The following is a 25,406-nucleotide window of genomic DNA, read 5'->3' on the forward strand; positions in this document are numbered from 1 at the left end:
CAGGTCAACAACAGAGTCACATCCTTACCCACTGTCATAATGCAACTGCCCTCACCTTACTGGAGGGAACAATTTCAGTTGGACTTTTGTTGAAAAAAACTCACACCCAACATGACTGGAAGGAAATGAGAGCTGTCAAGGAGTCTTATCAGCAACCTTTGGCTCTCCCTTAATAGATCTAAACTCATAGTTACAAGTGCTCTCACACTTACACAGTAACTGAACAATAAAAAAACATTCATATACACAAAACACTATCAATCCAAATGTAGAACAAATTAAAATGAAATAGTTAAAATAGCTAAAATTTTAACTAATTTTAGTTAAAAGTTTAATTTTCCATTACACTTGTTACTGTATTTAAAAGATACAAGAGAAAAATAGCTTTTAATTAATGAGCCATGAAAGCAGAAGTCTAATGTGATGTCCAACTCAGAGATGTGCTGGGAGAAAGTTTTTTGTTTTTTTTATTGAATTGAAGTGAAACTTTCTTGTAGGCATTTGTTTTCTGAAAGCAAACCTCAGACTCCTTAAATTTCTGTTTCTTGCATTGACAAAAATTTCTTGCAGCTTTGGGAGAGAACAGTGACTGATTTTGTTTTCTTGCTCCATCACAGCTTGACTGGCAAGTCAGTCTTGCAAACCATGTGCAATATTTGAAATGCAAATGTCACTTTTTGTTGAAGCGCCTGGCATAAGCAAAAAGTGTTTGATAAAACTGGAGTTCTGGGAGGAAAGGTGTGTTTCTGAAGTGGCAGCTTTGTGCACTTGACAACTGGAAAACATCCAGATTCTTGACCTTTGAATTAAATCACACTTTTTTATTTATTTACTTTTTCTGCTGATGATGGAGTTCTTGTGTCTTGATCAAGTGTAACTTGCTCAGCACAGTAAGCTCTACAAATGTGACCAACTCGCTGGAAAATGTGCCTGCACAGTTTTCCATTTGAGAGAAAAACTGGTTGGTCAAAGTAAAATTCTCTCAAGATTTTGTCCAAAGCTGCTTGTTTCTCTTTACACTCACTGACAAAAGGAGTTCAGTTAAATCACTTGGTCTATTTCCAGAAGGAACTATATTAGTGGATATTAACCAAGTTAAGTTTCTAACTGCTTTCTCAGCTGAACAACGTATATTGCCACTTTAAAGTTACTTTTTTGCTAGCCATGAGTCCAGCAGGACTATCGGCCAAAAACTTTGAGATTTTGTTAAACACATGAATAAAAGCAGAAGATATGTCAGTGTAATTTTGCATTGTAACACTGAGACTTGTTGCTGAGAAAACAGCAACAAACTTAACGTCATATGAAATCTAGATAGTCTGTGTTGAATTGTTCAGGTTGATTGTCCTCCATGTAAGGACAATGTTAGTGTTAGTTTCAACCCTTAAGGGATTTCTCCATTCTACAAACTCAAGTGATACGACATTTATCTACAACAGATAAAGAAGCCATGACTGATCAAAGCTTCACAGAAACTCACTTAAAATAATCCAAATCAACTCAATACATCACGATTCTGATCTGATCTCCTTCTCTGTGAGTTCCCAAGAAGAACAATAATAATGCAGATATATGACAGGAAAAAAAGTTAAAGTTCATTTGTATAGAACATTTCAGCAACAAGGCCGTTCAAAGAGCGGTTGGTCCCTCTGTCCAGCGGTCATCGGGTGACAGATGGGATCACCTTGGACAGGTCGCTGGTCCATCACAGGTCGCCATGGAGATAGACGGGACAAACAACCATGTACTCACACAGTCCCACGTAAGGTCAAGAGACCAGTTAACCTAACAGTAGTGTTTTTGTAGGAAGAACCCGGAGAGAATCCATTCATGCACAGTGAGAACATTCACTCTTTGGACCAATCAGGATTCAGAACCAAGAACCTTCTGCTCCCAAGGTAAAGACACTTCCAGCATGCAGCCCTCTATTCTTCTACTTCCTCTGTTTCTTTCCTCCTTCTTGTGTGGCTGTTGGAATTAGCTGTGAATACATTTAACGAGGTCAGACAGGACTGCCAAGGAAGTGTTTTGCTTCTAATATAGCAGAGCTCCTGGGAATGTGAAGGTCGTCCATGTAAAATTTCTCTTGGAAAACATTTAAGGAATGAACACCCGGGAGGCGTGTTGCTCACAAGAGGAATGCTCATTCCCCACCTGACCTGGAAACCCTCTGTGCTAATACTACTGCCTCGTGAATATGAACGAAGGAATATGTCATCAACTTAGAGTTCATTAGCCAATTAAATTTATAAATACATGGTCACTAAATGGACTTTATCTCTTCTGGGTTTTGCTGCAACCCTTTGGGAAATGGAGGTGAAAAATGAATTAGCTCAGAGGTCTGTGGTTCTCTGTGCCTCTCTCTCCCTCCTGACAGGCAGCTGCTAAACTGGGGCCCAAGAAAACACCTCTCTTGGGCCCTGAAATAGTGCATATTCATAATCCCTGGCCAACTCACTGAAAAATGGGAAAACATTCCCTTGTGGGTGTTTGCCTGTTAGATGGATGTGAAGGTATTTAGGATTGTTGGATAGTAGAAAATCTAAAATAGCTCTGCGCTTGGAAAAGGAAGCAAAATGGCTCCTGTTTGTCTTGTGAGTCTCCTAATTCATTCAATTTTTCCTATGTCCCAAAATCATCTTCTCACTATGAATTTTCAAGGCTGGCTGCTCAAGTACAGAGGAGATCTGCTGCCTGTCACATGATGCAGGTTCCATTTGTTCTCCAGGATGGAGCTGCACTCCAGAGGCAGTCAGCAGAGGAAGAGGAGGAAGAGAAGAAAGAGAAGGAGTGAGAGGGAAGGTCGCCGAGAGTGGAACATTTCTGGCAGACCACTTTCTGTTGAAGTTCTCTTCATCCAGATGCCAGGCCGGAATTCCAGATTATGGCTGTAAATTTTACACAACTGATTCTCGCTTGATTACCCTCAATCTGAGTTTTCGCTCTTTTACATTTCTGCGATTTCTGCTTCTTTTCATTGCATTTATTTTGTTTTATTTACCTCTTTCTATTCTGGCTGGTTACGCTTATTTCCCCATTATTTTTGTATTTTTCAAAGCATGTAATCTAATAAATTTCTGATAAATCAAAAAGCTATAATTTAACCAATAAATCTCTCTGAACACATTTTATTCTGGCAGTCTCATGAAGTGCGGTGGTGTAGCAGACGCTGTAGACCCAGGTTGTAGTGAAAGATGGTAATTTTAATAATAAGTCATGCTCCAAACAGTCCATAAAGTTCTGGCGGCACGGCTGAGCAGAAGCCAGGGCTCACACCGGGAGCAACAGAAATTATACTTGGCGAACAAACAGGCAAACAGAAATGACGCGACAAACGATGAGGGCCCGACAAAACACAGAGACACAGGTGACACTAAATACACAGGAGGTAATTAGGGAACGAGAAACACCTGGGAGTAATCAAGGGGAAGATAGGACAACACAGAGACACAGGAAACTCAAAATAAACACACAGAAAAACACGGAACACGACAGTACCCCCCCTCAAGCGTCTCGTAGCTGCCCAAAAAACAAAAACACAACAAGGGTGGGCGGAGGGGCGCTGGACAGGGGGCCAGAGTCCAAAACAATAAAAAACGACCCACAGGGTGGGCGGAGGCAAAGGAGGCGGGAACCACGAAGGTGGTCCGGTGGTCATCCGCGGCGCTGGAGGTGGGAACCACGGAGGTGGTCTGGCGGTCGTCCGCGGCGCTGGAGGCGGGAACCACAGAGGTGGTCCGGCGGTGGTCCGGCGGTCGTCCGCGGCGCTGGAGGCGGGAACCACGGAGGTGGTCTGGCGGTCGTCCGCGGCGCTGGAGGCGGGAACCACGGAGGTGGTCTGGCGGTCGTCCGCGGCGCTGGAGGCGGGAACTACGGAGGTGGTACGGTGGCCGTCCGCGGCGCTGGAGGCAGCGACGAAGAGTCTCAGGGGCCACCCGGAGGCGGTGACGACGAGTCTCTGGGGCCACCCGGAGGCGGCGACGAGGAGCACTGAGAGGCGGGATCTCGGGAGGAGCACTGAGAGTCTCGGGATGAGCACTAAGGGGTCTCGGGAGGAGCACTAAGAGTCTCGGGACTGGCACTAAAGAAACACCCACTAACTGGGGTTGATAACCCACTAACTGGGGCAGGAAACGCCCTCAGCCGCACCGCCTGTTGGCCTGGAGCCAGGCAGGCCGCCTGGAACCCCATCACCATGGGGACCGTGGCTGGAGCAGTCTCTGGAGCGTGGGCGTGGGGCTCGGGAAAGCCGGCCGGTGAGCCGGCAGGTGCGCCGGCTGGAGCGGGCTGAGGAGCGGAGGCTGGAACGGACTCGGATGAGCCCGCTGGAATGCCCGCTGGAATGCCCGCAGGAGCGGGCTCTGGAGCGGCTGAAGGCGCAGAGGCTGCAGCGGCGGCGAGGGGCGGAGAAACCGCTGCGGCGGAGACCGGAGGTAGCGCTGGTTCCGGAGATGCTGGGGAGAAGGCGGGAGGAGCTAGGTCCGCTGAAGTGGTCTCTGGAGCGGGGAAAACTGCAGTGGTTTCTGGGGCCGGAACAAACGGAGCAGGGATGGTGGTGACCATGAAGACTGGAGCGGAACGTTTCCGTTGGACGTATTCGTCATAGAGTTCGTAAATTAATTCCAGCATAAATCAGTCTCTTTTAAACTGCTTGAATAGGTAGCTGAAATCGTCCTCGGAATTAATTTGAAAACCATTACATGGGAGTGACGGGGAAGCGTTGGTGGTGGCTGTCTGGGTGTGTGTCTGGTCCTTCAGCAGGTCGTACTCGGACTCCAGACCCATCTCTTCCAGCAGCAGCGGAGAAGGCAGGATCTCCACATCCCGGTAGAGGTCCCTCTGTGCCAACTCCAACTGCTGCTGAATCCAGTCCTCTCGGTCCATCTGGGTCAGAATAATAGCGATCTCACCTCTGTGTTTGGTCGGGTCCTTCTGTCATGAAGTGCGGTGGTGAAGGTGGTGAGGCAGACGCTGTAGACCCAGGTTGTAGTGAAAGATGGTAATTTTAATAATAAGTCATGCTCCAAACAGTCCATAAAGTTCTGGCGGCACGGCTGAGCAGAAGCCAGGGCTCACACAGGTAGCAACAGAAATTAGACTTGGCAAACAAACAGGCAAACAGAAATGACGCGACAAACGACGAGGACCCGACAAAACACAGAGACACAGGTGAGACTAAATACACAGGAGGTAATTAGGGAACGAGAAACACCTGGGAGTAATCAAGGGGAAGACAGGACAACACGGAGGCACAGAGACACAGGAAACTCAAAATAAACACACAGAAAAACACGGAACACGACAGGCAGATTACAATCAATGTTTCTATAAAGAAATGCAATGAGTTTGAACACCAAAACAAATACTGGAGTACTTTTAAAAAATGTGTGTAGTAAACAAAATTAGTAAAATTCTAACAGTCAGACTTTGCTTTAAAAGAAGCCAAACCTTATATATTTGTTTAAAACAAAATGCCTCATACTAAACACACCCTTACAGCACACCACGTGTTCTTTTTCTGTCTCTCTGTAAATCACAGAAGATAACAGAGAAGAATATGGCTAAATATGAACAGTTTCCTCAGAACAAAAACAGCTAATTGTGTTTCTCTGTATATCCAAACTTCTGACTTATATTTTAGAAATCTTTAAAGCTTTATACATAATTTGGCAACAAAATGCATTGAAGTGGTTGGTGAGGAGTACTGAGGTGGACTAGAAGGTCAAGATCTGATTTTCTATTGTTTGCTAGATTTACCCCAGAATAAATCACCAAGCAGAAAGGTTTATGGTGGGTCTAGTCAAAACCAGCTGGTCCCATTGTGCCTCCACTTGTAGTACAGCCAATATCATAGTGGGAAGAAGACTTAGCAAATATGATCCCAGGCACGTTAATTATGCATAAAGAGCGAGGATGAGCGAACAAGGAAACGTTTAGATAGCAGCACCAGGATTCATTAACGCACATAATTAAGAACCTGACTCATGTTTAGTGTTTATAACAATAGAATAGTTTGATATTTTAAGACTGCTGTGTTTGATGGAAATGTTGAATGCCTGACCTGACAGTCGTCTTAGAAACCTGGGATGTGTGGAATGCATTGTTGGTACTTTTGTTTGGCCCTGCAATGGGTGAAGAACTAGAAGTTTCTGTTGGAATCCGTATCAGCTATCTTTCCAGCCATAAAACCGTCCCCTCCAAAGAAGTGAGGGACAGTTCATGAGGTGGGGGTAAGGATTGTGTTTGTGGTCCATCTGGCAGATAAGATCAAACTTTGGGTGTGCCTTTTTTTTTTGCTGTGTCTATATAACCATGTAATGTGTGTCGTTTAGGGCTCTTCTGACTGCGTTCAGTGAGACTGGTCTTTGAACTCTTTTGCCTTTGAATAAAGAAACTTAAAGACAAAGATTAATCTTTCTCTTATTATTGAAACAGATTCTCATTTTATGATAAATGAAATTTCCATAACAAGAACATTACCAGAAACTGTTTCTCAACTAAAGGCTTAAGCTTAACTAGTCGGTTTGACTTTAGCATTAGCGCTGGCACTAAACATTAAACATTCTGTTTTTAGAAGGTAGTCTATAAATGTTTAGACCCTATTGAGCAGCTATGAAACGCTGTGCATGACAATGAGTTCCTCAGAGTTAAAAAGCTCAGCTTACCTACCAGAAAATCTGACTTTAGCATTAGGGCTGTTGCTAGCCTCATTGAACTTGGTTACAGTTTATGACAATGCTTTACTTTAATTAAAGTATTAAGTTAAAATCAAAATCTGAAAATTACAATGTTTAACTGTAGCTAACCCAATTATATATTACAAACATTATTGCAATATGCTTATGTTGGAAAGTACTCTTTTGAATGCAGTAATGTGCTTACATATATTTTGCTAGTGATATGAGATAATACTTTGTATATCAGTAAAATACAAGATCAGTTCTCTGTTTACTCACTATTAACTAGGCTAATATTTTCAGAGAACAGATTCCTTAGGAAAATGTTGATTTTCTCATAAGTCTTTTAAAAAATTATCAATAATGTTATCATTGGATCCATTTTCTATATTGTACAGAAGGAAGGGATATCTTTATTAGACATTACATTTACAATTGCTGAAAATATGGAGCAATGTTTTCAATGTTTAGACTACACATACATTTTATTTAGAGCAATAGTAGTCTTCATCAGTTTTAACTATGATGTCCATTTAGACCTTGTTTAGATTAATTTGCAACAACAAAAATGGTTGTAGTAGTTACTTAAAATGTGAATAATGTAACTGGCTATTATTTCAAACCCTAAGTAGTTTTTGTATGGCATATGGTCCTTAGAGGTTTATCCTGTGAGTGAAGAAAGCCAGACGTTTCTCTAAGACTATGGTGAGATCTTGTAGCGTATGTCCTCATCTAATCTTAATGCTTTAATATTTCATGCAGTTCAAGGCCTCCTTTGTAATCTGCAGCTGCAGCACTTTTCTGGACAGTATTTGAATTATGTTCCTGCAGGCCATTCTCTGATTCAGGCAGGAAGCAGTCGTCCCAATGAAAAGAAATGGGGGTCACTTGTCATAATGGTGGAACACTTCTCTGCTAAATGGATGCTAAGATTAGCTCTTCTGAGAAAAGGATGAGTCATTATAATGTCTGTGCAAAGTAAAGCAAGAGTCCGTTCAACATTTAAGTGGACAGTGCTGTGATTTCAGCAACAATAGAGCCGCAGCTCCTGAGGAAGGGACAGGAACTTGAATGGCAAATGGGTGATTCTTTTTTTGCGGCAACATTTCGGCTTCAGGACTTTTGAAAAAAAAAAAGTATTAATGTTTTAAATATTTTGTTACAACACTAACATGTTTAAAATTAAGAAATGAATAATGGGCAAGCTCAGGGTTGGATAAATAAATAATTACATGTGTTTTATTTTCTCCATTGTCTCTGAATGTGTTCCACCCTGTTAGGGACATTTACATATAGACCACAAATAGTTAAACATGTACATTTTGATACATAATGACTTTTTCTTAAAAAGAGTGTGCCCCTTTTACTATATAATATGTTTTATTCTTGAAATTGTAACACATCATGTAGCTACAAATCATTTATGTCTGTCTTGTAAAAAAAAAACAGATTTTTTTTTACCCATTATTACTGACAGCATAGAAAATATCGGTAATTTAAAAAACTTATACCTATATGTGCATTTATTGGTCTTCAATTCCCAACATGGCACAGAAAAATTCACAGTACTTAATGTTTCTCTAATAATATTTAATAAAAACATATTTTCAAACAGGGTGGAATGGAACATCACACAGTGGATCGTATCATAACAGGGTGGAAAGTCAATGTCTCTGATTCTACAATCGGAGGATTTTCATCATTGGTGCAGGATTGCCTCTTTCAAATCAAAGCATGGGCAGAGTATTTGTCCTCGCTCTTTTTGGCAAAAACAGGTGACATCCCTGTAGTGGATTTTGCCTTGACAGGTACTGGTGGATCCTCAATGCTCCCCTCACTGGAGTCAATGGGGGTACATAGTGAAATGAAAACAGACAGACATCTGTTAATACCTCAAACTACATTCCAACACTATTCCATCATCTATAATTTTTCTTTTACTAAAGATGATTACTTTTCATCCTAATTTCCACCTTGGTTGGTTCATGAACCTAACAGGATGGAACATAACAGGGTGGAACTTTTCTAACTAATCTACCTGTAGCCCTTTATGTGGTCAACATTTAGCTAGCTAAACTTCAACAGAATAACAAACCTTTAATGACTAAATTGAATATAATGTTTTTAAAATTCTACTGAATAGACATTTTCCACAATCTATCTTAACAGGGTGGAACTTTAAGGTTGACTCATACATGTTTACTTAGGATAAAAAATAATAAGGAGATAGGGATAGTTACCTTGACAATAATAATAATAATAATACCATGAAAAACAAGATAGTTACCATGGTTGAATTCACTTCAAAACCAATTGATGTCACTTCCATTAAATGGCTTTTATGGAATTTTAGTCTTCAGGAAGGCAGAAAGGAAACACTCTACAGGGTGGAAAATTAGTACTGGGACATGTATAATATAAAGAAAATATCAAATAAGAAAAATAGTTTCAACAGATTCAATTGCATATTCAAATAAGGTCTAGTCCAGTCAATCAACTTATCGAAGAAAAATAACATAAAATATATATTTTATAGTTTAAACTTTCTTGAGGAAGTCTATTACACTGCACTGCGGACACAATGAAATTGAGCATGTGTCACTAAAACGGTGTGTAAAATATAAAATATTTAAAATGCATTTAATTTATATTTGAATGATGGCAAACATCTAAATGTATAATTAATTCAATCTGGAGAGACTCAGACGGAGAAAAGAAGACACTTAAGAGTTTATTGACATACAGGAATTAAAGTCTTTGGCGCTCGGGCCCCGGCTGGGGAATAACGGTTATCGCAGTGTTAGCGATAAGCTTCAGATGAGCATTCCCAATACCGATAGAAACGTCCCCCAGGGGCCCGGCACTGGTGGTGGTGGTTGAAGGGAGCGGGCCTAAGGACCAGGCGAATGGAGGAGGAGGGGTAGTGGTAGGTTGAGCTCGGCTGGAGAACGAAGGACACCGTGGGTGAAGGTCCTTATCAGCTGGGACTTGGACGGTAATTGGACGTGACTTGGCTTGGTCCAGCGTTGATAGGCCGACGACTGTAGGCGGGTCACTTCAATTAGCAGGTCCCGGTGGGGAAAAAAAGAGTCTTCCAGTTTGAATTTGCGCCTAGGCTTCATAATCAACACATTCTCACTCCCGACTCGTCAAATATACGATTTCTGACCATGCGTCACATATTGACGCGAAGGTACCCCCTTCACGTCAATAGTTGACGACTTGGGCAGGGTCCTTCAGCGTCACATGTTGACGATTTGGGTAGGTCACATGTTTTACGTGGATTATTGACGCGAAGGGTTCTCGCAACCGCTGCCGAACCTTCAAAACCCGACGATTTGGTTAGGTTTAGGGCAAAAATTACGGTAAGGCATAGGGTAAAACCCCTCGCGTCAATATGTGACGAGGACGGACCGTCTGGTGCGTCAATATACTGTATGACGAGTTGGGAGTGAGAATGGGTTGTCATAATACATTGTTCGTAAATATTTGGCACATTTTAGAAAAAAATATTCTAAGCAAAACATATGGACATGGAATGTTGCAGCAAAAAAAGAATCACTCAATATGTCACCAAGGAAAGATTTATTCCACTGCATATACTAATTGGATTTTACTCCAGATTTTCCCCTTCTCTCCTTTTGCTTTTCAAAGATGCATTAACTGCTTCTCCATGAAATGTTAATTGCATTGCTGCGAGTAAGAAGACATGAGAGGAAGCTGCAGAGACGCGGCTGCCGTTTCAGGGCCGTTGAGTCACTTTCCCTTGGAAGCGGCTTGACGAGCAAACACAAACTTCCTGCTGTGGCCGTATGCTTGGCTGGCTGCCACTCTGCCTACGAAATAAAGAACTACAGTAGGCATCTGTGAAGAAGGATGGTTCTACTAATGGGATGAGCCTTAAACATTTACTTTGAAACAACATACAATCTTTTACTCTTGTTTTTTTTTCTGACCATATGTAATTACTTAAATTTTAGGAAGCTGGAATTTTCTCCCCCAATTTTCCACAGAAAATTGTTTTTATGCCAGCTGATTCTTTCTTTGGCCTTTTTGTTTTGAAGTGCAGAGAATTAATAAAGACCTAACTTTATAATTCTAGAATGTATTCAGATTAAGTTCAGCCTCTTCCCAAAATGGTGCATATTGGAATAATTTTAGATTTTAATTTGCTCTTGGATGATGGTGTGTCGATGGTTGTTTTCTTATCTTTCTGTTGCTGGTTTCCTGCCTACTGATTGCCAAAGAGCAGAACAGAACACCAGGTTCCTGTGGATTCTAATTTCAAAGACATTCCAGTTTTAAAAAACAAACAAACAGAAAGGTGACGTAAATTCAAGTATTTAGAGTTGTTTTTGAAACATAATCATGAAACATTAATCAATAATTTGATGTGTAATGTTGACAAAATGGAATGTTGTTGACTGTGTTTCTATGACTTTGTATTTTTGTGTTTTTATGATGTGAAGCACATTTCTTGTTGCTGAAATGTGCTGTGTAAATAAAATTAGATTTGATTTTGATTTTAAAAAGTCTTCACCCCATGTGTAAATACCAGTTTTCTGTGACAGAGAAGAGTTGCATCTGTTAGATGGAACTTTATCACATTCCTAATATAATGACCTAAGTAAATTTTTTTTGCCAAAAGTTATTAGGCAAAAAGAAAATCATCACCAGTTTCTTTCAAAAGATGATTTGGGCAAAACAAACAAACAAAAAAATAACAACAAAAAAAGACTTTTTGCAAAAAATTACTTTGGCTTTTATTTTAGGAAGATGACAAAATGTAAAAATGAAAAAAAACTTCAGTAACCTGAATCTGTAGGTGTGTGTTCAAACTAATAATTTGATTAATTTTCAGAAATTACTCTTGACACTTAAATTAAAATTAAGTTAAAGCCACTTCAAAGGATTATGCTGATATCTGCTTGTTTTCATCTTTTGGTTAAAGGCATGACTTTTAAAGAGACTTTAAAATATCTAAATGATCTCAGTATCAGTCAGATAAAAAAACAGAGGATTTTTACATTTCTACATTGCATTTATTCATATTGGGCTGCACAGTGGTGCAGTTGGCAGCTCGGTTGCCTTGCAACAAGAAGGTTCTGGGTTTGATTCCCGGTCCGGGGTCTTCCTGCATGGAGTTTACATGTTTTCCCTGTGGATGGTGGATTCTCTTTGAGTACTCCAGCTTCCTCCCACATTCCAAAAACATGACTGACAGGTACTGGTCTCTCTAGATTCTCTTTAGGTGTGTGTGTGTGTCCATGGCTGTCTATCTCTGTGTTGTACTGATATATACAGTATATACAGTACAGACCAAAAGTTTGGACACACCTTCTAATTCAATGGGTTTTCTTTATTTTCATGACTATTTATAAGGCAAGAAATCCCACTTATTAACCTGACAGGGCACAGCTATGAAGAGAAAACCATTTCAGGTGACTACCTCTTGAAGCTCATCAAGAAAATGCAGAGTGTGTGCAAAGCAGTAAAAGGTTGCTACTTTGAAGAAACTAGAATATAAGGGGTATTTTCAGTTGTTTTACACTTTTTTGTTTAGTGCATATTTCCACATGTGTTATTCATAGTTTTGATGCCTTCAGTGTGAATCTACAATGTCAATAGTCATGAAAATAAAGGAAACTCATTGAATAAAAAGGTGTCCAAACTTTTGGTCTGTACTGTATATACAGTATATAGGTAGTTAAGCTTACATATTACCTTAGTCTTTCTTTCTTCTAACAGAGATCTGGAAAATAGAGAAATTAAATTACAATCTGCTCTAGATTTTTCCAGATTGTTTAGTAATCCTGAGAAAGACTCAGCCAAATTCCTTACAACTCTGTACGACGACCTGGGGTGTGAAAATGAATGAGCACAAAAATCCTTCAGCCTGGTCCAGCAGTGCAGAGCACACCAAACATAGAGACGGACGTCCACATATGCTCCAGATGTTCCCTGTGGCTTCCTGCCTGCTCAGTTAATAAGCTCCATTAAATTAAAAGGTAAGAATATGAGCATGGTTAAACAACCATGCTTAAACAACCAGACAAACGTCTGTTGTGCCTCAGTGTTAGCTCTGTAACGGACTGGCTGTTTTACCCTTTCTCTCACCTAATGGTAGCTGTAATGGTGGAAAAAAAACAACAAAAGTGCAGAAACACTTTCAGAAAATTGTAAATATCAGACATCACAGATGTTCCTGCACAATATGTTTCTGGAGACAATACATCGTTCACTGCTGCGTCAGAGTGGGAAAACACCATACAAAGGCTTTTGGTATGTAAAGTTGGTCAAGCTGAAACAACTAAATGAATTAATGTAAGACAACATTTTCAAAGACAACAGGTTGGCCTCGTAAAATTTAAATATCTTTATATCATAATATACGCACAGTAATCTTGTAATTATCTTCACAAAGCCTCTCTCATTCCTCGTATATGATGAGAACCCCAGTTCAGACACAAATAGCTAACATGGCTGAGGAACAATAAAAGGGCCCAGAAGTGAACTTCCAAGGTAGCGCATAAAATTCTAATACACTAAATATTTCACTCCAAAACAAAACTGTAAAAGGAACAAGGAGACACTGATAGAAACACAGGAGGAAGTCTGGCAAAACTATTTGTGGTGTGACTTGTTTCTTCAGAGGCAATGTATCATTTCAGATAGTTAATAACAGCATTAATAATAAATATTATCAATCTGAAACTAGTTTATCTTTTTTGGGTTTAATTGGTTTAAATTGCTATTTAAAAGTAAATTTCCTTTTTTGAGCTTTGATAAGTATTGAATTTATGCAGTGATACATAGAGTATCTATAAAATTCTTTGTTTAATAATAATACCATAACTTCCTCTGATATAAAAGCTTAGTGTAATGCAACAAGTATTTGGAAAATTTGTATATCTAATCTGATCTGATACTTGGACTGGACCAAGGTTCCAATCTAACCTGGTCAAAACTGTGCTTCCCTTCGTCCAGAGGGTCTGGACCCTCAACTGTTGAGAAACGATTACTTCCTGGAGACGTCTCTTGAGGTTTTATTTTTACCCAATTGCTAACGTTTGTCCATGACGTAATGGGGGGCGGGGAGGGGGTTAGGGCTAACCCCCTCGTTTTTCGCGGCGGTTACGTTCCAAAAAGAACCCGCGATAGGCGAAATCCGCGAAGTAGAAACCTTTATTTTTTTTACAATTATTATACAATGAAATACTCCATAATACATTGAAACCAAAGAACAAAACCTTTTTACAGGCCCAAACATTTGTTTAACAACTAAAAAGTACTGTATAAACAATTTTTTTTTTTTTTACAAATAACTACTGTACTGTAAAATAATAATTTTAATATGAACTGAAAGCGGATTCTCGTGCCCGAATTGCGGAGATCAGCGCCGCCCCACCGAGACCTGCCATTGGATTAGAACGGGAGAAAATAAAAAATGATTATAAAAAAAAAAACAAAGTACAGTAGCACAAATAGTGACTCTCGTGTATTTCACTGCTCTTCTGACTGAGCCGCTGCATCCTGACTCCGCTCTGTAGCAGTTTTTTTTTTTTTCTTCTAAAGCCCGCGGTGCAGGTGTGTTTTTTCGAGAGAAGAACATAGTTATCGGTAGTTGTTGTCGCTCTTTTTTCTTCTGGGCAAAAAGATTCTTATAAACCGACATGCCACCATCGATTATGTTAAATATGGCAAGCTGTTTTACGTACGTGTACATATTAAACCGCAACGTTGTTGACACACAGGTAGAGAAGAAGCGGAGAGACTGTTTAGCCAATCAGAATGCAGAACACAATGCATGATGCAAATCCGTGAAGCAGCGAGACCGCGAAATAGCGAGGGTTCACTGTACTCCGATGTTGTTTTGTTACTCATTCTGCTGCAAGTTGGCCTTAATTTTGACGCGCAAGACGTAACCGGTAAAATCCGGTTTAGGATTTTCAAAATAAAAGATCCGGAAGTAGTTCATTATTTCTTGCGCGGCCCGGTACCAATTGGTCCGCGGACCGGTGGTTGGGGACCACTGCTGTAAACAACCATCCTCCTTTGCAAAGAGAGAAGGGCTGATCTGAACGGAAGGGAGTTGAGTGGAGTGGAGTTGATGGCCAGTCCCAGTCAAGGCTTTTCTTAGATGAGCAACATATGAGCCTTGATGAAACTGATTGTTCTTCATCTGTGATTTTCTTTCAGCCTCACCACATGTGCTGCCCTGTTTCTTTGTTTGCCTAGTTTTTAGAATATTTTTTTTTGTGTTAACGGCTTACAAGGGTGTATTTTAGCAGAGAGCACAGCTCAGGTGGGATCGGATTCACAAATTGTGAAATTGTGAATATGAACAGCAGTGTGGAAGAAGGGTTTGCTCTGAGTAGCAACTTTCCTCATCCTCTAGCCAGAGTAAGAAAGTGAAGAAAGGAAGGAAAGTTTTTGAGTTTCATTCCCAAAGAGCTGGTCCAGTGTTCCACAACCAGGACGAAAACCACACTGCGCTTCTTAAATTCGAGGTTCGACTATCCAATGGACCCTCCTATCCAGGACAGACCTTGCCAGGTAGGCTTAAGAGTGTGACTCCCCTATAATTGGAGCACACCCTCTGGTCCCCCTTTTTGAACAGGGGGACCACCACCCCAGTCTGCCAATCCAGGGGAACTGCCCCCGATGTTCATGCAACACTGCAAAGTCGCGTCAGCCAACACAACCCTACAACATCCAGAGCCTTAAGGAACCCAGGACGAATCTCATCCACCCCTGGGGCCCTGATACCGAGGAGCTTTTTAACCACCTCGGCGACCTCATCCCCAGAGATTGGAGAGCCCAACCCAGAGTCCCCAGGCTCAGCTTCCTCAATGGAAGGCATGTTGGTGGGATTGAGGAGGTCTTCGAAGTATTCTGCCCACCGGCCCACAACATCAAGAGTTGAGGTCAGCAGCACACTATCCCTACTGTTAACAGTGTTGGTGCTTTACTGCTTCCCATGGGAGTTTGCCCAACTGGTCTACATGTGTTTTGTGGACTTGGAGAAGGCGTTCGACAGTGTCCCTCCGGGAGACTGTGGGGGGTTCTCCAGGAGTATGGGGTACCGGGCCCTTTGATATGGGCCGTCAGGTCCCTGTATGACCGGTGTCAGAGTCTGGTCCACATTGCCGGCAGCAAGTCGGGCTCATTTCCGGTGAGAGTTGGACTCCGCCAGGGCTGCCCTTTGTCACCGATTCTGTTCATTACTTCCATGGACAGAATTTCTAGATGAAGCCAAGGTGTTGAGGGGATCCGTTTTGGTGACCTTAGAATCGCATCTCTGCTTTTTGCAGAAGATATGGTCCTGTTGGCTTCATCAGGTCGTGATCTGCAGCTCTTGCTGGAGCGGTTCGCAGCTGAGTGTGAAACGACTGCGATGGGGATCAGTGCCTCCAAATCCGAGGCCATGGTCTTGAGCCGGAAAAGGTGTGCCTTCTCCGGGTCGGGGGGGTGTCCTGCCCCAAGTGGAGGAGTTCAAGTATCTCGGGATCTTGTTCACAAATGAGGGAAGAAAGGAGCGGGAGATTGACAGTTGGATTGGCACAGCGTCTGCCATGAAGCGGGCACTGTACCAGTCTGTCGTGGTGAAGAGAGAGCTGAGCCAAAAAGCGAAGCTTTCAATTTACAGGTCGATCTACGTTCCCACCCTCATCTATGGTCATGAGCTTTGGGTCATGACCGAAAGATCGAGATCGCGGATACAAGCGACCGAAATGGGTTTTCTCCGTAGGGTGTCTGGGCTTTCTCTTAGAGATAGGGTGAGAAGCTCAGTCATCCAGGAGGGACTCAGAGTAGAACCGCTGCTCCTTCACATCGAGAGGAGCCAGTTGAGGTGGCTCTGGCATCTGATCAGGATGCCTCCTGGACGCCTCCCTGGTGAGGTGTTCCGGGCACGTCCCACCGGGAGGAGGCCCCGGGGTAGACCCAGGACACGCTGGAGGGACTATGTCTCTCGGCTGACCTGGGAAAGCCCTGGGATTCCCGAGGAGGAGCTGGAACAAGTGGCTGGGGAGAGGGAAGTCTGGGGCTCCCTTCTGAAGCTGCTAGCCCCGCAACCCGACCCCGGATAAAGCGGAAGAAAATGGATGGATGGAGTGGAGTCCCAAAGAGTGAGAGCTGGAAACCTTTATTATATATAGGTCAGTCCATTATTTTTTTGATGTGATGAAGTTTTCTCCTTACAATCTAAAGACAAACTGTTACATACGCTCCATATTCAGTGAATCAACAAAGACTTCTCTGGTTGCGATTTGTGTGCAATTGGTACTAAAATGTTCCAATTGCACACATTTATTGAGACAAATTCCTCCATTTCCCAGATTCCAAATGGACATTTGGAAGTTTGATGGACTAGTTGGGAACATAACCACTTAGATGTTGGTGCGGCTTAGTGATGCATGTCTCTCAAACTTATCAGCACATTCAAAACCCTTTCAGGGGAACGTTGTTTTGCTTGTTGTGTGAAAGAATAAATTAACCTTTTTGTGTCAAAGGTAAATTCACTTTGTGGAGTGAAGATTAGGACTGAGCCTGAAGGTTTTAAGAAAAACTATGAATGACAAAGAATGGCTTGGCTACTGCATCACCATGGTAACAGAGAGCAGCTGAAACACCAGTCATTAAATCTGTGATATTCAGAGCATAGAGCTCAGTTTATAGAGCAGATCAACAACTGGTCTATAAACAGATATATATTTTTAAAAATTTCAGCTCGTCCAGTGGACACTTGCAGGGTGTCTCTCGTTTACATCAGTTAGCAATAACTGACTGCAACAAACCTCAGAGCTAAGTTCAGCAACTTTGAATTAACTCATGGCCAACATGAAAAGATGACCCACCAGTCGCCTCTCTCTGCACTTATTTCCTCTCTGTCTTCCTCAAAGTGCAATTTCTGAAGCAGAGATTAAATTACTGCCCATCATTTATGCAGTTCTTACATAGAGATAGCTTTTAAATTGCCATGGAAGGTCATCAAAGAGCAATCCCTGTAATTCTTACTTTTCCTGGAGAAATGATTCCGTGTAGCCTATACATTTTACTAGCAACATGGAGCATGAAGGGCTGAGAATTTTACTTGCTGGCTGCTTCTGTTCAGCTGACAGAGACTAGAATGAGTTTGCTGAAACAGCAGTGGCTCTAACGTATGAATGGAACCATGGAGCCAGGACAGCAGGTGCCGTGTCGTCCTTCAATAAGAAATGAGTCTAATTTTGGAGACTCATGATTTTCCTAAACATGGTTCGGGTTTTTACACGTTAAGATAGACAGGTGTTGTGCCTTTAGAATAGTATTTATACCCTCTGAACATTTTTTTTATGCAAACACTGTTAAGGAGCCACATAAAATCTTTTTACAGCACAATCAACTAACTATGTTAACTTCAATTGTTATAATGCTACATAAATCAAATATGACTTAAAAGAAACTTGACTTTGTATTTTAACACTATGAAGTTGGGCCTCTGCCTCCTTAAGAACTCCTGCTCTTCCTGAAGCTCTGCCTCCAGGAAGTCATCCCCACATGGCTCCTCTATTAACCCTTTAACAACGTTTTTACCAGCATTGCACTGAGCAGTAGCTCCTATAATGAGCTCAGCAGCTCCACCAGGTAAACACCTAATTGGTACTGGCTAGTCTGAAGGAGCCCCACTTTTCAAAATGCTATTTGTAAAAAATTTTAAATTTGACCTTGACAATTCAAAAGTGTCTTCAGTGTCTTCTTGTTTTCAAGTTAATTTTCAACTATGACCAAAGCAGGAACATATTTTAATGTAAATCCTGGACAGAAGGTTTTGTTTGAGAACCTTTCAGGACAACAGCAACCCAGTCATGCATTGGTCTTTTCTTCCCTTCCCTACATTTTGTAGCCATATTGTTGCATTCAAAGACGGTGCCCACACAGCTGAAAGATAAGCCAAGTCTCTGAGCAGATGAAGCATGTTGCCACTCTTTTCATTTCCCTTTGTCTGCCAGGTGTCAGAGGCTCCTGTCCACAGATACAAAATGAATGCTGCTGCGCCGCTCCACTCTGTCATGGTGTCCTAGAAGGCTCTAGATGGCATTGAGAGCTTCTCAGCCTCACATAAATGGAATTGCAGCAGCCCTGCATAACCCGGCGTGTACACACAACAGACTGCTGAAACTCTAAAGTTGTCAGCTACAAACATTCCCAAGAGATTTAAAGTATCTTTGAAGGAGCATTAATACAGATCATGCTGACGTAATGATCATTTAACAAACAATGTGATCATTAGCAGAAACCTTACAGGAATCCGACACTCTCTAATAAAACCCACAGTTGAATTTGTCTTTTACTGTTTGGCTGAAAACACAAAAATAATAATATCTTCCTGCATTGCTTCCAGAATCTAGAGTTTGGATGTTTCTACACCAGGGGCTAAAAACACCTATTGCACTGTCTTGTTTGGAAATGCATCAGAGTAGTTGAAAAATTGACAGGAAGAAAAGAGAGAGAGAACGAGGGGAAAAAAACAATCCTAAGACACTTTGTTACTGTACTGTTGCTCTCTTGATTTTCCCTGCTGCTGTTTCTGGGCTGTGAGCTCTGTCACTCTTCTCCTTCCCCTCTAGTTGGAGGCAAAACACCAAAGTGGAGCGAAGCGTGTGATGCAGTTGCACCATGTCGAGTTTCAAGACTCTCGACTTGCTCAAACCGAACACATTTGTAGGTTTCAGGGTGTGTTTATACATATTTCAGCGGGCTGTAGGTATTCGCCGCTCCACATTGAGAACGGCGCACATGATGTAAACAGGACTGACACATGAGAGGGCCCAGGGCGGGAGGAGTTTTGAAACTAGATTAAACCAGAGACACCCCTGGGCCTACAGGCAGTGATTACAACAGCGGCCATTAAAAGAAGCCCTGACGGAAATCCAGGGTGGCATGCTCTATGGGGGAGAGACGGGCGAGGGAGGCGGTCACAGCCGCCTTGTAGACATAAGGCAGTAAATGTTAAAGGGTTGGGAGTAAGTGATACAAGGCATGTGCAGCAACTACTGCCGACTGTCACAACATCGGAGCAAAACGCAATACCAGAACAGGAATGTAGCAAGTAGAATGAGGAGTTAAAGAGTTCAAATTCAGTTGAAGCCAGAGTTACATCCACAGAGTTACAAGACGTTTTGTTATTGCATGGCATGAAATCAGATCAAACTTTTCCTATTTGATCTGATAGGAATCAATAGGAAAAGTTGATTACTATCAGAATCAACTTTGATAGGAAGAGTTCCTATCAAAGTTGGAGCATATATTTTGTTGCATTTTGCAACAAAATATATGCATTTTGTTGGATCAACAAAATGCATATATAGATCTTTACCTCATATCAGATCTTTTTTTCTAATCGCCGTTTATAAGCAAACTGATCCAGTGTACATCAAAGAGTTCTGCTGTGGTTTCCTCTGTGTGTAATTATTGCACTGTATAACACCCAATTTTGTTGTCAAAATATCACTATGACACAAAATGAGATAATCTGCATGTTATTTGTTAATTCAGTTCTGCTCCAGGGAGTTATTACATCCAACTGGGAGTCACACGGCTTGAATGACACACACTGAAAATCCTCAGCTTCTTCTTTATGCCTCAGAGATCATCTTACATAAAGTTGCCTTTGTACCCAGTTATGTTTAAGTTATTATATTTATATCCACCTGGTTAGAGCCAAAATCCTTAGACGGCTTTTTCTTTACTGCCACCAGCCCATGTCTTGTGTTTAGTAAATGTAAAAAATTGGAATATTTACTCTGTCAAAACAAAACAAACAGTTTTCATTTTATGTTTATGGTAAAAAGGAAATTGTTCCACCTTTAATTTAATTTAATTTAATGTCAAGTGCAATTTAGCTTAAGAAGAACTGGGAGATATTCCCTTTTCTCTTCATTTGGGCTCTCCACAAAATAAGACAGCCTGGTATTTAGACTCCATGACTGTTTGGCAGAGACAACACTATTTTAACTATTATTTAAACTATAGTTTTTAGTTTTCTGTAGCTAGCTAAAATAATACTAAATTAAAAATAGATTAATTAAATGAATTAATACAACTAGTTAGGTTATAATTCAAAGCTTTCATATGACATAGCCTACTTACATTTCAGTCATTATAAAACTTAACAATGGTTTTTCACATATTCTTACCACACACATTTAAAGCAAGAGCTGGGAGATATATCCTGGCCAAATGAATAAAACATTACAGGGCAGCATGTGCACTAAAACATATGTTAAAAGAATCTGTCTAAAACACGATCTATCAGCACTAGCATGGCTAATATAATAAACGAGGCACTATGGAGCGGTGCACAACCTTTTTTTTTTTCTTTTTAGAAATGTATGACAAGTGCCGCCTCTCATTAGGAAGGTAACACAGCGGTTACCGCTGAGCGGTAAAATGTTGTAAATACCTGCAAAACTCCTCAACGGTGTACTCTAAAGCCGCGGGTGTGTTTTGGATCAAGCAGGAATCACATGTCAGCTTAACCAATGAACAGCGTCAGTGAGCAGCATGTAGGCTGCTACTGCATCGGGCTGCCTTCAGGGACAGTCGGAAATTACAGTTTTCCTGGCAAATCTTTGCCGATCTCATAAGTATTATATTTTAAAATTACCATTTCCAGTGGGGTGGCAGTAGGGGTGGCAAGGGCTCTGTTGGGGGTGGCAAATGCCACCCCCGCCACCCCTCTGGCTCCGCCACTGGTTTTCTGACCGATCCCTGGTTACCAATCTTTTAAAAGCCTGACCTGCCAATTTTGATTTTGTCTGAAATGTTGCTAAATATAGCAAGAAAGTCACTGAGTTGGCAACAGTGGGGTGAATATTGTTAACTGTAAACTTACAGATATGACCTTGTGGGCTGGTCTGTCAGTCAAACCTCTCACTGTAGAGCATAAGAGGACAGAGACTGATTTTAAACCTTTGCTGACAAAAAATAAGATCAGGGGATAAGATGGGCATGTAAGTATTAGCCAATCACAATCCCCCAAAATTAAGGAAATTGGCGCCCAGAAATCGACTGGCCGATAAATGTATCCTATGTTATACATGCATAGGATATAATGTAAACAGCACTATCAGAGATGCAATAAGTTTATAGCAGGTGTGCGAATGAACTAATATTCTAACTGTTGATTCCAGCAAGTCCACATTGTTAGCAGAAATAGAGGGACCCAAAACCAAATTTCGCTTAGGGCCCCATGGAGGCTTAGGCCGGCCCTGATGCCTGGATACAGAATATTATGTCAGGTTTTTGTTTGCATTCAGAAATGACCTTTTCAACTTCTCACATGTAACATAATTCCTAGCATCAGTCTGTTGGGCTCAAACTGAGGTGGAACAGGGTCAGAATTGTTAACTAATAATATTGACTTCATGTGGTGGAACCACATTGTGATGATGTGGGAATCCGATCAATAGTGTTGAATCAATAGAGGAGTAGAGATTTCCAACAGCGTTACTGTTAGTGATTTACTAACCTGTTTGCATGTAGAATGGAGACTGAAAACATTTTAATTACTGCACGTTTTTGTTTTCTTGTCTGTCTCCTCTCAGCTGCTCGGATCTGAACACTAACTTATAAAAATCCAACATGGTGGCATGCTCTGGGAAATTCAGTTATTTCTTGATGTTGCTCCTTTCTGAACCGTTGGCACTGATCCACCAAATCAAAAAGACAAAAACCTAAACATGAGGTGAGATCTGGATTTCTCTTTTACACTTCCAACAAATTTGCTTTTGACTCTTGTGGCTGCATATTGTTCTGCAGAAGTACTGTGGCTGAGGAGTGTTGATTGATTAGGAATATTTAATGGCCTCCACACATTCAATTATCAGGAGCCTGCTCCACCAGTCAATACTCATCCTCTCATTAATGGCCCAGAACTGATTACCAAGGACAGAGAAAGAAACTGGAACCTTGTTCTTTATTCAGAGCGCTAATTAAATCTTACTAGGTGCTCAAAACTTTCCAAACATTTCACCAGCACAGTTGCCTAAAATAACGGCAGACTTTGTGACTTGTCTGTGACTTTGTGACTTTGTGACATCAGCCAGTCTAGCATCTGGTTGATGCTAGACTGCACGTATTTATGAAGCCGTCAGACCAACACTGAATGTTCCCAACAAACAGCATAGCTCAAATTGCAGATCTGTGGAGCAAAAGGAGAAAACATCCTGTGATGAATATTGATGAAGCTTTGTCTACTTTGTTTTGTTCTCTTTGCTGAACAGAACATGAAGTAAATAAATGCCACTTGGTCTATGCCTTTCAAGTCGGGGATGTGGCACTCTTTCTTGTTTCTTTCTATTCTGAGTGGAATTACAGAACAAACTGGAAAAACCTTCGCTACATCAAGCCTTTCCTCTGCAGCCTGGATCAAATAGTTCTCCTCTCATCCCATCAGAAAAAAACTTTCATTTGAAGGCTGGAGTCGGCAGGCTGCAGTGATAATTGCTGTTTCATTTCAGCTTTAGCTTTTTCCACCAACAGCATTAGAGGACTCACAGTAAACACTCATTTAAATTGTTTGCTATCAAAGACAATTATTGAACACTAATAGCTTGTGTCTAAGGTATTAGCACCTGCTGCCAAACATATTCAAGTTGTTCTTTCAAAATAATATTTTTTATATATTATATATTATTATTATTTATATTTTATATATTATCTATGTTAGTAATTTGTCTGTTGGGAAGGATGATAAAGTTTTATATATAGTAATAGTAATAGTGCTGTCCACATCTATCAGCATTTTTGTTAAAGATATGAAAAGTCTTAAAACAGATCAAGCTTTTGACGTTACAATGTAAAACTGAACCTTCTGTTTAATAAGAGATTTCAGGAGAACATAGCCTGCTGTTTGTACTTGTCTTAAACAAGTGGTGTGAACTTTTGGATAAAAAAACTGGAATCTGTTTAAATATCCCACATTGCATTATGCCACCAGCAGCAGCAACTTATTAAACCACTTTTTGTCACAAAAATGAGTTTTAAGATATTTAAGATGAAAAGACTGTTTAACTTAAAAAACAAACAAAAAAAACCCCAAAGTGAGCAAACTGTCAGCTTTCTATGTTTTCTGTGAATGTTTGATCAGAGAAACAAATAAATAACTTTTTGAATGCAATGTTCTCCTGTTTGTTCTGTTTTGAAGAGAAATGTGAGATGATCCTCTGAGTCTGGATGAAGGCATAATTGTTCCTCAGGGAAGCAGGAAGTGATGTCCTCTTGCTGGGTGTTGCACAATGCAACAGGTGGCGCTGTGCAGCCTCCCTAACTTTAACCATGTTGCACATATGCAGCAATGAAGTTATAAAAATGTTTAAATTATTACGCTTTGTGGCGCTGCCTCATGCTTATTCAAATGGGGAAATAAATAATTCCTCCATGTGGGTGGTGAATGTTTCTCAAACAAAATGCCAAATAAGGAGGACAGAAATAAAAATAAGCATCTACTTGCTGCAGGATGGAACAGGAAGTTCATCTCTGTGCAAACTCTCACAACTTCTTCATTATCAAAAACTTTACATTTCTATGAAAATCCCAAGTAATTCAGTTAGGAGTTGACAGCAACATTCAGTGCTGTGAATGTTGCTTTAAGCTGACAGAGTTTTGTTTCAGTCTGGACGCTGTTGGAAAATGAAAATGAATCTGTTTTCATAAAACTTTTTCCCCTAAATGTAGAAGAAATGTAAATCAAACCTTTGATCTGCATAAAACTGACATTATTAGTTCCCCTGATTAAGAGTGATTAATTAATTTGATCTTTCACAAGCTCAAATTTGAAAAAATCTTGTTAGGGCATGGCGGTGGCACAGTGGGGGGAGCGTGCGACCCATGATGACTTGCTGAAATTCAAACTGAATGGATTTACAACGGTTACCATGAAAGTAGGACACATTGCCAATGTACTGTAAATATCTTATTAAAGGTGCAACTGACTTGAAATGTGCAGATGTTAGCACCAACGCATACAGTCAATACATACAAACCACACATGTCCATAAGTTAAGTGATGTGTGATAAACTGGAGTGACACAGGAAAAAAGTATTGAACACATAAAAAACAGAGGAGCTTTAAGGCATGAAAGTCATGACACTATCAGTAATCGATCCGGCCATGCAAATAATTATATATTAATTATTATCAGCTGATTCAGTCCCAGTCGATGGTGTTACATTACGATGATGTCACACGCAAGCAGCATAATGATGGCCGCCACCAGTTACTGATGGCATTTCCATTTCTAGATTACTGAAGGTTCCAGTCAGAAATATTAGTGCAGGGATCTGAAAGTGGAAAGACGATTAAACCATAAATTCGTCATAACCAGGTTGTTCCCACAATGGATTTTTCCTCAAACATACTGACTGCTTCCCTGTGTGACGTCATTGGAAAATAAAAAGAAATGAGACAAAACATGAGGAAGAGAATCATGGTTCAAAGTTATGGACGTGTTTTGGTGGAAAACATGTAAACCAACCAGTGATGGGAAGCAAAGACCTTCTGAAAATGTTGGCAGAAACTGATGAAAGTGTCATTTTCCACCTTGAAACAAGTGTTGTACCTAGGGTTGCCACCTTTCAGAAATCAAAATAAGGGATGCCGCCACGGCACATCAACCTACTCTCATGGGGTGGGATGTCCACTGCAGTGATAGACATTATTCTATGTGTTTTTTGTTTTTAAAA

Source organism: Xiphophorus hellerii, chromosome 1 (genome assembly GCF_003331165.1).
Source record: "Xiphophorus hellerii strain 12219 chromosome 1, Xiphophorus_hellerii-4.1, whole genome shotgun sequence".
Classification (NCBI taxonomy): Eukaryota; Metazoa; Chordata; class Actinopteri; order Cyprinodontiformes; family Poeciliidae; genus Xiphophorus; species Xiphophorus hellerii.